This window comes from Echinops telfairi, unplaced genomic scaffold, assembly GCF_000313985.2.
Source record: "Echinops telfairi isolate 266 unplaced genomic scaffold, ASM31398v2 ScPeMD7_7424;HRSCAF=8462, whole genome shotgun sequence".
Classification (NCBI taxonomy): Eukaryota; Metazoa; Chordata; class Mammalia; order Afrosoricida; family Tenrecidae; genus Echinops; species Echinops telfairi.
Window position 1 is genome coordinate 44,884,707 of NW_022111324.1, and position 13,950 is coordinate 44,898,656.

General features: G+C 48.3%; 1 pseudogene; it reads left to right on the top strand.

The window, feature by feature from the left end:
• Positions 1-13,549, top strand: part of LOC101657374 — a 140,070-nt pseudogene extending 126,521 nt beyond the window's left edge.
• Positions 13,550-13,950: the final 401 nt, after the last annotated feature.

A 13,950-nucleotide genomic window follows, 5' to 3' on the forward strand; every position in this document is an offset into this window, starting at 1 on the left:
TTACTTTGAGGACTAAGGTGCGCCTGACCCGAGTGATGGTGTTTTCAATTGCCTCATATTCATGTGAAAGTTAGACGATGAATAAGGACAATTGAAGAAGAATTGGTGCATTTCCATTACGGTGCTGCTGAAGAATGTGGAACGCATTATGAACTGCCAAAAGCACCCGTGAATCGAATCCAGCCAGAATGCTCCTTTGAAACGAGGATGGTGAGACTTCATCTCCGTGCTTTGGGCGTGTCAGGAGAGACCCGTCACTGGAAAAGGGAAGGATAGCAGTAGAGTCACCCAACCAGATGGAGTGACTCGGTGGCTGCAACAATGGGCCCCGCTTGTGAGGATGGCACAGCAGGGGGCAGTGTTTCAATCAGTTATACTTGAGGTCGCTATGAGTCAAACGGACTCCACTCACGGCATCGACAGCTGCATCATTTAACAGAGAGAACCTAAAACCGATTTGCACAGTTGCCATTTAGATTAAGCCTCCATAGACTTCCTTTTGCCCATTACCGGGATGTGAACAGTCTTGCCCTCAGGCAGAATGCACTGGAAAGTGGATTACCTCAACCCCTCTGGCCTGCCCAGGAAGGGACTGTCTCCTCTGGGGCTTTTCTGGGTGTGTCCCTGATGGAGACTGCCATACTGTGATCACACAGTCATGAGTCATATCCTGACTGTCCTGCTCAGAGGCCCTGAATCCATCTGTCTAACATAATGTGCGTGTCCCAGTCATAGTCCCATTCCCATTTCTGTCGTCCCATCTGTCGCTGATGTATTGATCTGCCACAAAACGTGCTTCTGTGACAGTTTCCTTTACTCTCCCACGTCCTTTGTAAGTCATCAGCAAACCCTTGGATGCCATTACGACCGTGTGCTAATGGTCTCCCACATCGGAATGATGTGTCTTTGTCTTGTCTTTGTCCTCTTGAAGATTTATAAATGTTCTCCTTAAGTTGCACTTGAGACTTGGTGTCTCTTCTGTACCCTCACATGGAGGAAACCCAGAGTACACATCCAGATCACCGGTTTTCTATGCTGTAAAACTAGAAACAACCCGACTGTCCTCCGGCTGATGAACAGAGAAGCAAACCGCGGTGCCCACGCACATATGTCGTGGGATCCCCCGCGAATGAAATATCCAGAATTTGTAAATCTCTCAAGACCAAAAATAGGTTGCCTCCGACAGGGACACAAGAAAATACAATGGTGGGTGGGAATTGAGTACTAATGAGTACAGGTGTTCTAAACTTACATTATGTTGATGGTTGCACAACTCCATCGATATACTAAGCAACCTTGTAGGTTACATGAGATAACTGCACTGTATGCAAATGATGTCAATAAAGTGGCTACAATTAGAATCAAGGAAACCCTATAGAGCACAGTTCTCCTTTGCCAAATCGGGGGTCACTTTGATTCTGAATTGACTCAGGGGCAACTGATTTACTGGTAAAGTCAGCCTGACAGACAAACTACACAACCTGACATTCAAAACCATTATGTGCACATGTATGTGTCTGTGTGCTTGTAAGGGGCAGGGGTAGAGGCGGTGTGCACAGATGTACATATTTCTGGGAGAGAGGACCCAGTACATTCTCCTTATTCATCTCCAGGACCCCAAAGAAGCACTCTTCCATTCTTGATTATTCTTTGGTACATGGCTCCATGGTCACCTTGGGATTTACCGACCTCCTCCATAAACTGGAAAAGAGCCTTGCCCACAGCAAGCATGCAATTGTTGGGTTCAATATTTCACTGTTTATCAAGTAGAGTTCTACCAAGTAAAGAGGGGTAGGTTTCATTTTATATATATATATATATATATATAAACATATATATATAACATGTATTCTATATCGATATATATATGTATATATAACTATATCTATATATACATAGTTGTGGTGACAAGCTGGATGAAGACTTCCACTTTCAGTCTGTTCCCCATTCAACAATTCATAGATTGCTGCTTCCTGTCTGGAGGGAAAGGTTTTTTAAAAGAAGGAAAAGAAGAAATCGTCACTTCTCCAATCTAAAGATGTTATCACAGTCCTGCCCGGAGCCAAAGTGAAAGGGAAACCATTGCGCTGCCTTCTCTGAGAACAGGAGCTCAGCCCAACAGCAGACCAGGACTGGGACCCCGCGAGGCCCTTGGCAGTCCTGGTCTGCCCCTGACTCGCATGTAGGCAACCCCCCACACTCGCCCAGCATCATTCCCATGCATGTGAGAGGGAAAGGGAGTCTTGGCCCGCGTTTGAAGTGAGGACTCTGTGAAGAGAAAGGGTGACGTACAAAGTGCTTCTTGAACACCTCGTTAGACAGACTGCACACGCTTTTCACCAGCGAGCCTGTGGTCGCCAAGGCTCGCTCGACTGGAGTGGTTGTTCTGATGTCCCGGGGAGGTGCCTTCTTTCTCATCTTAAATATTTCCAAATGTGCTCGGATGCAGCGTCGCGCTGGAATGCGCTCTGACCACCTCGCCGCTGCGCACCGCGTTCCCACTTGATAAGCATCGAAATCCGGCTCCCTTTTACACTTGGTCTGCTGAACACAGGCCTTCTTCTGCTGCTTCTTCCTTTTATCAACATATGCAATTCTACAATAGGGACTGTTCGGCACACACAAAGAACTATTGAGAACACACAACATGGACAGATCTCGAAATAATTAAGAAGGGGGGAGAGCCAGACCACCCACACACACACACAAATATATATATATATATTTATTTATATTTATATGGTGTATGAGTCCATCGATACACAATTCTAGAAATGCAAAGTAGTCTGTGATAGGAAGCAACGCAAAGCAGTGGCTGCTGGGGTGGAAGGGCCAGGAGAGGCAGAGGGGACTCTGGAGGACAAGGGAGGGATGTATTCATTACCTTGACCATGGTGTTTGCACTGTGCCCATCTGCACAGAGCAAAACCGAACAGAGATGTGCAGTCTATTGTATGCCAACCAGACCTTAATCAAGCCCTGAGACACTCCTTGAGATTGCCAGTATGTCAAGCCCACCAGCACCTCTGAGGGAGAAAGAGGAGGCTGTGTGCTGCAGGAAAGATTGGCAGCCTTAGAAACCCTAGGTCCCAGTTCTAAGCTCTCCTAATGGGCCGCTGTGAGTCAAAGTCCATTCGATGGGTGCTGAGTTGATTCTACCACATGGTCAGCAGTTCAAAGCCCGCCAGCTGCTCCAAGAGAGAAAGATGAGGCTGTCGACTCCGTAAAAGAGTTACAGTCTCAGAAACCACCGGGGCAGTTCTTGTCTGGCCTGTAGGATGGGGATGAGTCTGCATTGACTCAACGGCAGAGAGTCTGGCTTGTTTCTTCGTGGTTTTTGAGGTCCCTGGGTGGTATAAACGGTTTTTGCTCATGGATCCAAGCCGCCCAGTGACACCATGGAAGAGACTGGGTGACCTGCTTCCGTAAAGATGGCCAAACCCCATTGCTCAGTTGATTCCTGCTCATACCGACCCTGCCACCTCGTCCCCGCATGGAGGTGCTGGTCAATTCCAACTGCTGAGCCATCAGTTAGCAGCCGAGTGCTTCATTGCTGTGCCACTAGGGCTCCTCTATAGAGATTGCCACCATGAAAGCCGTGTGGCACAGTTCTATTCTGTAACACCAGGGTCACCAGAGGTCACCAAGAGTCAAAATTAACTGGGCAGCAGCCAGGGTTTGGGTTTTTTTAATTATTATTATACCACTAAAACAAAAAACTTAGAACCTAAACTCATCAATTCCACCTGATAGCCACCCGCTCAGATGGGGTAGAATTGTCCCTGTGGGTTTCCGAGGCTGTCAATCTGGTAGAGAACAGGAAGACTGATTGCTCTCCTGCGGAACAACAGGTGGGTTTGAACAGCTGATTTCGTACCTAGCAGCCCACCGTGTAACCCACTAGGCCACCAGAGTTCCTGATCATGCCATTGAACGTCTCTCCACTCCTTCCCCTGCAAGCACTCTTCTGAAACAGTGAGCTTACCCCCAGGACTCTCTAAGCCCCTGAGACTCTCCTGGAGCTTGCCAGGGAAGCTACTCCTGGAGACCACCTTTAAGTCAAACAATAACACAGCGGGTGTCCAAAAAATCGTGGACAAAGGGAATTCAAGTATAATGGGATTTTCCCATGAGCTTTCTGAGGCGCCCTCCCACACTGGTTTATAAAATAAATGCTTTCATCCGAGAGTTATGCAGCCCTGGGGGGCTAGTGGTTCTCTGTTGGGCTGCTAACCGAAAGGTCAGTTTGAAACCATCAGAAAGACCGGAGGCTTTCTGTTCCCACAAAGAGTTGCAGTCTCAGAAACCCACAGGGGCTGGTCGACTTTGTCCTCAAGGGCCGCTGTGAGTTGGCATCGACTCCGAGGCAGAGAGGTTTTGTTCTTGGATTTATCACCCGAGAGGAATGTGTCCCTTAAACTATCAACTACATGGTGGAGACCAACCGGTCCACGTGCAGCCAGCAGCGAACATGAGAAAGCAAGGACACACAGGAAGGGCGGCGGCATCACTGAAGCACAGCCCACAGAAGAGACCGGAGATGCCACCACGTGGGAAAACTGCACCTGCTGCCGCCGAGCAGCGGGTACACACACTGTGAGAAAGGGAACCTAATCGCTGTGGAGACTTTCACCTAAAACACAAGAAAGTGTTTACAAATAAATCTGAGAGAGAGCTTTATCACCCACCCGGGCCATCTCTGATCCACTTGGACAGCAGTTCCCACGGGACACACCGAGCTGCTCCTCCTTCCCCGCCGGCTGTCTCGCAGCCCAGGATGCATTCTTTCAAAAGACCTCAGGCTTTCCCCCACCTTCTTCATCCCAGGTGCAGTTCAGGAATCTTCTCTAGAAGCTGTCCCTGAACTTGAGCTCAAGCCTCTTCTGGGCTCACTGTTCCTGAGCATACAAGCCACTAGCAGCCATGTGCTACTGTACTGATTTAATCAGTTGAGGTTTCCGGTCTTCCCCATGAACTGTAAACTTAAAGGGGATCTAAACCTATGTTACGCCTCAGACTCCTCAGGCAGCCTCGTGAAGCCGACTCAAAGGAGGCCTCTCAATGCACGACAGGGGTGTATGCAGGAAGCCAGGCATGAACTACAGCTCTCCACCATGAAAACGCACATTCACCGTGCGCCTTCTTAGAAATGTGAATAACGAGACCTCGTGGTGGGAGAAAGACGGGGCTTTCCGCTCCCTAAAGAGTCACAGTCTTGGAAACTCTCCGGGGGAGCTCTACCCTGTCCTGCAGGCTCGCTTTAGTCAGCATGGACTCAGCAGCAGTGAGCTCTTTGATGGGAGTGGTCGGTTAAGGAACTGCCGTGCTTCCAAGGAAGTGATATTTACACAATAGTTCAAAGGGGCGTCAGCAACGATAGTGGAATATGAAAGCATCACGTAGTTCTACAGGTGACAGTCACAGAGAAAGCTGGCATCACAGTGGTGTGCTGTCATCATTCGCACTGAAGGGAATGCCTCAAGCTAGTGAAAACGAAGGTGTGACATTTTCTCATCCAAGTTCACACCTGAGGACGTCCTCAAACTACACCTGAGGACAGAGACCCAGGGGTCTCCGATAAGAACGGCTGTTTGCAGACTGACCTCTTCGTCTCTGTTCTCAGTGACCTCAGCACACAGGAAGGAAGTCAGTGGCCAGCGACAACGCAATAATCACAATAAAAACTAGTAAGCATAAATCTCAAAATATTAAAAAGCTTCTCCTGCTTGCATGTCAGTGCTCAAAAACATCTAGGTGCTACCATGTCATTCATTGCCTACCTAGTCTTCATTCTTCACATCGTTACCTTAAGAAGGTCCCCCAGAATGGGGGCAAAAGCCCTGGAGGAAGAAAGGTTAAGAGCTCAGCTGCCTAACCAACGTTTGGTGGTTCAAACCCACCTGACAGCTTTGCAGGAGAAAGACCTTTTAAAGGTCCCCAAATCCATTGCCCTTGACTTGATTCCAACTCACAGTAACCATATAAATCTTTAAGAAAGCAGATTACATTTCTCCCATGAAGCTGCTGGTGGGCTTAAGCCGTCAACCTTACAGCAAGCAGCCAAGCACTTAACCTCTGTGCCACCAGGGCGCCTCCATAAAGACCACAGCCTGGGAACCTTCTGGGGACAGCAGTTCTGCTCAGCACACAGCAGCAAGATCCATTGGGAGGATTCGGAAGAGGAAGTCCATTCCCTTTCTGCGACTTCTTCTTCTCAACAGCATTCTCTAGCTTCACAAGGTGCCTCTCAGCATGGACCACGTAGCTCTCAGTGCCTGGGGAATTTCAGAAATCCCCTTTCCTTCCCATTGCAGCAGCGAGTAATGCAAGACTGAGTGAGTCCCAACCCTGGCCTTCTCTTGATCTTGCGACACACTTCCTGCCTCCTCTTTCGTTGTTGCACTCGCTGTTGACAGCATTTCGTAAGCAGAAGCATCAAGACATGGGTCCAAGTACATGAGAGTCACAATGAAGCACCTGGGGGTGGGACTGAGTGAGCGGGGACCCTGTTCTCTGTAGATTCTCTGGACATCTCCACGAGTGGGACCTGTCAGTACGTACCACGCCCAAACAACTGTCTGGCTCACAGACACCCACGGAGAACAGAGGCAGCCCATCCTCCTCCACCTTCTGCCCCAAACCCAAAACAAAATCATGGAGGCGATGCCAACTCATAGTGAGGCAGAAGACAGGGCAGAGTTTCTGAAAAGGTAACTCTACAAGTACAGTAAAACGTCCCATCTTTCACCCGTGGAGTTGCTGGTGATTTTGAACTGCTGGCCTTCCGGGTCATAGCCCAACATGTAACCCCTACTCTACCAGGGGGATTTTAATTTCCAATGTCATTCCAACAAGTAAAGAGGAGTAAAATAATATTAATAATAATTTAACCTTAAATATCTTTTTACTCTTATCCATTGAACATGCATGTCGACATCAGCCCACCGATATCAGCCCCCACCCCCCAGCCCCAATCCTGCCACATTGCAAATGAACAATGCAGAAAAGCAAATCGTGTTTGGAGACTAGGAGGGTCTGAACTTGGAGGTTCACTACAGGAAGGAGAACGAGCACCACCCCCTGCACCGCTGTGGAGCTGAGTCCCTAGCTCACAGGGAGAGAGAGGCTCCTCTCCCTAGCACGTTTGAAGCCTGGTTTGCACGCACCACAAGGGAGCATCTCTCCCCTTTCTTCAGTCTCTCACCACCAGCTGTTCAGGTTTGATCTACAAACAGGTTCAAGTTGATTCCATCTTGACAGTGGTAACAACTCCCTTTACACCACTTCTCCTGAAAGTTGCCAAATTCCAGCTCGACTATCTCTGCTCTGACCTCTGAAGAGAGCACAGCGTCTGCAGTCGGTCAAGGTCGATGTCTTCACTTCCTCCTTCTGGTTCTCTTAGCTGGCCTTGCTACGCTCAGTTGCCACTCACCGGTCTCTGCACTGCAGTGTAAATAACTGATTGAAATGGATGCGCATCATGAAAATCGTAATCTATAACTTATCGAGGATTCGTCAGGGAGGGCGGGGAAGAAATGGGGAGTGGATATCAGAGACTTAAGTGGGAAGAGAATGCTTTGTGCAAACATGTTTGACATATCGGATGAATGTATGGCTTGTGATAAGAGATGTAAAAGACCTCGATAAAAGTATTTTTTTAAAAAAGAAAGAAAAGAAATGGATGAGCATCAAAAGCCTCACAAGCTCACCTGCTCCTCAGTGATCCCTGGTTCTACTCCTACCTCTTAGCTTCTCCTGCGTTTTCCTGAAAGGCTGACTGATATACCTTCTCCGTTTTGAGTCTTCTTGTCTCCCGTAAAGAGGCCTGGTGTCACAGTAGTGTAAGCAGTCGGCTGCTAATCAATCAACACTTCAGACCCACAAGTCGCTTTGAGGGAGAGAGAATTGGCTGTCAGCATAGAGATGGTTGTTGTTGTTGTTAAGTGCCCTTGAGTCGATTTGGACACATCGGGACCCCTTGTACAACAGGACGAAAACACTGCTCAAAGTTTCTTCAGGAAAGAATCAAGGTGAATGGGAAAGCCGGTAATCTCAGGGGAGGAGTTGTGACCATTGAAAGAAGCAAGAGCAAGATTACTGTAACTTCTGAGGTGCCTTTTTCCAAAAGGTATTTGAAATATCTCACAAAAAAATATTTGAAGAAGAATAATCTACATGATTGGTTGCATGTGGTCGCCAACAGCAAAGAAAGTTATGAATTACGTTACTTCCAGATTAATCAGGATGAGGAAGAGGAGGAAGATCAGGATTAAATCTTCAAGGGAATATTTTGTATAAGTCCTTTAATAAAACTTGGGAACTAAAAAAAAGAAAAAGAAAACACTGCTCAACCCTACACCATCTTTAAAATTGTTATGTTGGAGCCCATCTTTGCAGCCACCACGTCCATCCATTTTGTCAGGTGTCCCTCTACTTTACCAAGCATGCTGTCTTTCTCCAGAGACCGGTCTCTCCCATGATGTGTCCACAGTCCATGAGACGGCGTCTCATCATCCTTGCTCCTGAGTCGTATTCCGGCTGTCCTCCTTTCAAGACAGTTAGTCTGCGCTTTGGGAAGCTGTGGCAGCAGTTCCATCCGTCCGTCTCACAGGGCCCTTTGAGCCTGCACCTACCAGATATGAATGGTCTGCAGTTTCGGTCTATTGTTTTTGTCTTTCCCCCTGGTTTTTGTCTCCCCCTTTTAGGATGCAAACCATTGGGCTTCAAGCTTTTTGTTCAAATGTGCCTGACACAATGGATGGATGGATGGATTGTGATAAGAGTTGTGTGAGTCCCCAATAAAAAGATTTACCTTTTTTTTTTTTTCAGGGCTAAGAGGTCTGCTCAGAAGGTTTGAAGACTGAGTTTTAGAATGCCAAGGGATTATCTTGATCGATTTTCCCAAAGGACACAGGTTGAACACAGGAGCTTATTGGGATGAGTTTTAAGAAATTTTAAAACTGCATTAGTTAAAAAAACAAAAACCAAAATAAAGCTGCATTGATGAGAAAAAGTTCAGAAAAGTTTAGCTGAATCCCCACCCCGCACACTCTGTGAGAATCTTACTGGGAATCCTTATCCCATCTACCCTACAGCCCTGCTCTTGCTCCTCCATACTTTGTTTTGTTACAAAACCCAAAGAGGACCTCGAAGGAACACAACTCGGGCCTCAAGGGTGCGCAAACTACCAGCTTGGCGTATGAGCAGGACTCGCTCCATCTCTGCCTTCGGCGGAGGTTTCCTCAAGAAACAATAGCCTTATATTTCGGTATTTTTTGTTGAATAAAGGTTTCTATGAAGCAGTTCTGGGACCAGAACAAGGGACTACTGCATGGCTTAAAAATCAGGAGAGATGTGCTGAGCAAGTAATCTAAGAAGCTGGACTATATGAAACCTCAGGGATCAGGACGGGAGGACGGCTGGTGAACAAGCTGAGGTATACAGATGGTGCACCCTTGCTTGCTGAGACTGAGGAGACTTGAAGCAGGTGCTGATAAAGATCAAGGACTGCACGGGTAAGGAAGACCAAAATTCTCACAACTGGATCAATAAAAAACATCATGCTAAACAAGAGAAAAGACTGAAGTTGTCAAGGATTTTGTCTTGCTTGGATCCGCAATCGATGCTCGTGGAAGCAGCAGTCGAGAGAATGAAAAACGCGTTGCGTCGGATAAATCTGCTGCACAAGGCCTCTTTAAAAGTGTTGAAAAGCAGGGATGCTAGTTTGAGGACTAACATGCACCTGACCCAAGCCACTGTTTTTTCAATTGCCTCCTAGGCATGTGAAGGTTGGACATCAAATAAGGAAACCTGAAGAAGAACCGATGCATTTGAATGATGGTTCTGGTGACGACTATTAAAAGTATTACGTGTCAGGGTCAGCCAGGGGCTGGGATGACTTATGAGGTCTGATGACCTATCCCAAACTGCCTCCCATGCTCCATTGCATTGATCATGTCTGGATGACTCATCTCAACCCCAAGCAGGCAAGTCAATGGGGCTCCTCCACCAGAACCCTAGAAAATCCAGTGATGGACCCCTACATACAGTGAAAGGAGGTGACCCATTTCACATTGATTGAAGCATATTTAAGTGTATTAAATCTTTGCTCTGCTTTCTGTCTCGCTATACTGTCCTTTCTTGATGTCTTGTGTGATGGCTCCCTCCGTTGTGACGGCAAACTCGTCAGGAGAAACTCACTAGCTTTTCTCTGTGGAAGAAAAACCTGACAATATTGACTTTCGACACATACCTTGATGGATTGCCAAAAGAACAAACAAATCTGCTTTGGAAGAAGTACAGCTAGAAAGCTCATTAGAAGCCAGAACGGTCAGATTTCACCTCAAGTACATCGGACATGTTCTCAGACTAGTCCCTGGAAAAGGACATCATGCGTGGGAAATTAGAGGGCAGCAAAAGAGATGAAGGTCATCCTCAAGGAGATGGACTGACACAGTGGCTGCAACAATGGGCTCCAACATAGCAATGGGGAGGATGGCGCAAGACCTGGCTGTGTTTCATTCTGTTGTACTGAGGGTCCCTGTGAGTCGGAACACACGCAAAGGCAAATTAACAGCAAGCTTTTGTAGCAATGCTTTCTGACATACCCTTGCACTTCCCTTACTGAGAGGAACTGGTTTCTTTTCTCATTATTAATCCATGGGCTTGTGGATGTCTTACTTTAATAAGGAAACAGATCGTTTCTAATTATAGCACTACTTTTTCTCTTAATAGATCTAAGCACTGAGAAACTCTTCAAATATGTAAATAAGGGGTCCTCAAACTATGGCCCGCAGCCACATGCGGGCCCGCCAAGGGCATTTATCTGGCCCGCCAGGTGTTTTTGCCACCGCTGCCGGTCCTGCTTAGCAGCCGACTCGTCCAGTGTGCACAGGACTTTGTTCATAGTTGGTTTTTTTTAACTATAGTCCGGCCCTCCAAAGGTCTGAAGGACAGTGAACTAGCCCCGTTTAAAAAGTTTGAGGACCCCTGATGTAAACAAAGAGACATATTATAGTTACAACAAGGTCACTCAAATCTTTGAAATTCTCCTGAGTTACTGTCAAAAATGACTTTGTAATTGCGGGATGACCAACTTGGTTTGATTTTCTTTCTCTAGTTTCTGAAAACAGTGGAGGAACAAAGGTGCCCTTTGCTTTTTTAAGGCAGCCCCGCAACCCTTACCTATGTGTAAATGAGCCGGGAGTTTGCAACTCATCATGACCAACAGGCCTCAGGAAGGGAGGGGAGGCTCCACGTTCTCAGGCCTGATATTTGTTAGAAGGTTAAAGGATACATTTACTGGGTGGGAAGCAAGGTTTCTGTCTGCCTGTCTCTCTCTCTCTCTTACATACACACACACACACACCAGGGTGGCCAGGTGGGAGAAATCTACATTGCGCTCCACATAGCACATCGCTCCATGTAGCATATCATGTAGGCTTGAGGGCTTACAAATAATTGGGGGAGGGACCTTGGCAGTTCATCAACTATGGTGTCAGGTGGAAGCCTGGGTAGCAGAAGTTTTCCACCAGTTTAACTAAGCCTACATGGCCTAGGGTAGCGGTTCTCAACCTGTGGGTCGTGACCCCTTTGGTGGTCGAACAACCTTTTTACAGGGGTCACCTAAGGCCATTGGAAAACATATATTTCCGATGGTCTTTGGAACCTAGACACCTGTCTGCCCACATGCAGATACGCCCACATACGAGTACTCAGCGTGAAGACTGTTACCCATGCTACACCATGCTTCGAGACAAAATTTCATTTCTTTGTCATTAGAAATAAATAGTTCACAGTATATAATTACATATTGCTTTGTGATGAATCACTATGCTTTAATGATGCTCAATTGGTAACAATAAAGATACATCCTGCATATCAGATATTTACATGACAATTCATAACAGTAGCAAAATGACAGTGATGAAGTAGCAACGAAAATAATTTTATGATTGGGGGTCACACCACATGAGGAACTCTGAAAAGGCCTGGGCATTAGGAAGGTGGAGAATCACTGGCCTAGGGGGCCCAGCAGTCATCTCAAGAAATGAAATGCTGCCTTGCACTGGGTAAACCTGTCGCACAATTTAAATGCTGACGAGCAAGGATGCCACTTTGAGAACTCAGGTGCGCCGGACCCAAGCCATGGAGGTTTCAATGGTCTCCTACGCATGAGAATTTGGACGTTGACTGAGGAAGACCAAAGGAGAATGGATGCACTTGAATTATGTGCTAGCAAAAAAATACGGCAAGTGCCATGGACTGCCAGAAGAACAAACCAATCCGTCTTGGAAAAGGAGTAGCCAGTACGCTGCTTGGAAGCCAGAGTGGTGAGACTTCATCTCACATACTTTGAACATGTTATGAGGAAAGACCATACCTGCAGAGAAGGACAGGATGCTTGGTAAAGTAAAAGGGCAGTCAAGAAGTACCTCGCCTGCAGTGCGACATGGGCCCCATCTCCACCCAGGCAGCCTTCTGCAGTCCGAGCAGAAGCTCCAAAAGGAGTCACAGTGCCCTCTCTGGTTCCTGTGAGTACTAAACACGATTTTCCACGTGCTAGTGCTCCGGGATATGTCCGCCTGTTCGGGCTCTCAGAGGGACATGCTCTTCCAGGAGGGATCGCTTTAGGGTTGGCTCTCTTTGTCTAAGGGTCTTCTGGCATAAACTGTGAGTGTCTTGCAGGAATCTGTCACCAACAGTCATTCAGGTTCAACGCAGTCAGTTTGACTTGGAAAAGGAGGTGTCTGGGCGGCAGGCGGAGCAGGTCCCATTGTGTCGCTGCCCCATCAGCGCTCGTGGGACCAGGACATCCTTGTCGTCTGCAGTAAGACCTAGGGCAACGTGCAGGTGCTGGACGGCATCATCCAGGGCACCGAGAGGGATGAGTTCTCCTACCAGGAGATGATCGCCCACCTGCCCCTCTGCAGCCACCTCAACCCACGCAAGCTGCAGATCATCGGGGCGGGGTGGGGATGGCGGCATCCTGCGGGAGGTCGTGAAGGCCCCCTCCGTGGAGGCCGTGGTCCACCGGAGTGAAATTGATGCGGATGCCATCCGAGTCGCTAAGACGTTCCTACCGGCCATGGCGACTGGCTACTCCAGCCCGAAAGTGGCCCTCCATGTCGGCGACGGTTTTGAGTTCATGAAGCAGAACCAGGATGCCTTTGACGTCATCACACGGACTCCTCAGACCCCATGGGCCCTGTTGAGAGCCTCTTCAAGGAATCGCACTGCCAGCTCAGGAAGACGGCCCACAAGGAGGATGGCATTCTCTGTTGCCAAGGCGTGTGCCAGTAGCTGCACCTGGACTTGATCCAGGCGATGCGGCAGCTCTGCAAGCCCCTCCTCCCCGTGGTGGCCTACGCCTACAGCGCCATCCCCACCTACCCCGGCGGCCGGATCGGTTTCATGCTGGCCAGCAAAACCTCAGCACCAACTTCCAGTGCAGGCGCAGGTGGAGCACTACAACGCGGACGTCCGCCTGCGCAGTCTTCTCTTCGTGCTGCCGGAGTTTGCCCACAAGGCCCTGGATGATGTGAACTGAGCCCGGAGCTCTGCTCCCACCGCCACCCAGAAACCTCGGACCAGGGAGCCTCAGGGTGCCCGCACCCCCAGCCCCACGCAGGACCCTTTGAGGGCTCTCACCCACTGGCCCCAGAAGGTTGCCTGCCTTCCTGCCTTGCTGGGTGGACTGTCTGTCTGTCTGCTCGCTTTGTGGGGTCTAGCCTCGACCAGCTGTGTCCAACGGCTTCTCTGCCTTGCCACCCTTTGCTCACCAAACACGTGTATTTATAACAAACAAACAAACAAAAAGGTGTATCTGTAAGGCAGTCAACACCTGCCTCAGAGGCTTTAAAACTGTCTCTTTGTTTGGAACATAGAAACTCGCTGCCATCGAGTGGATGCTGGCTCATAGAGGGCCCTACAGGACCGGGTAGAACTGCC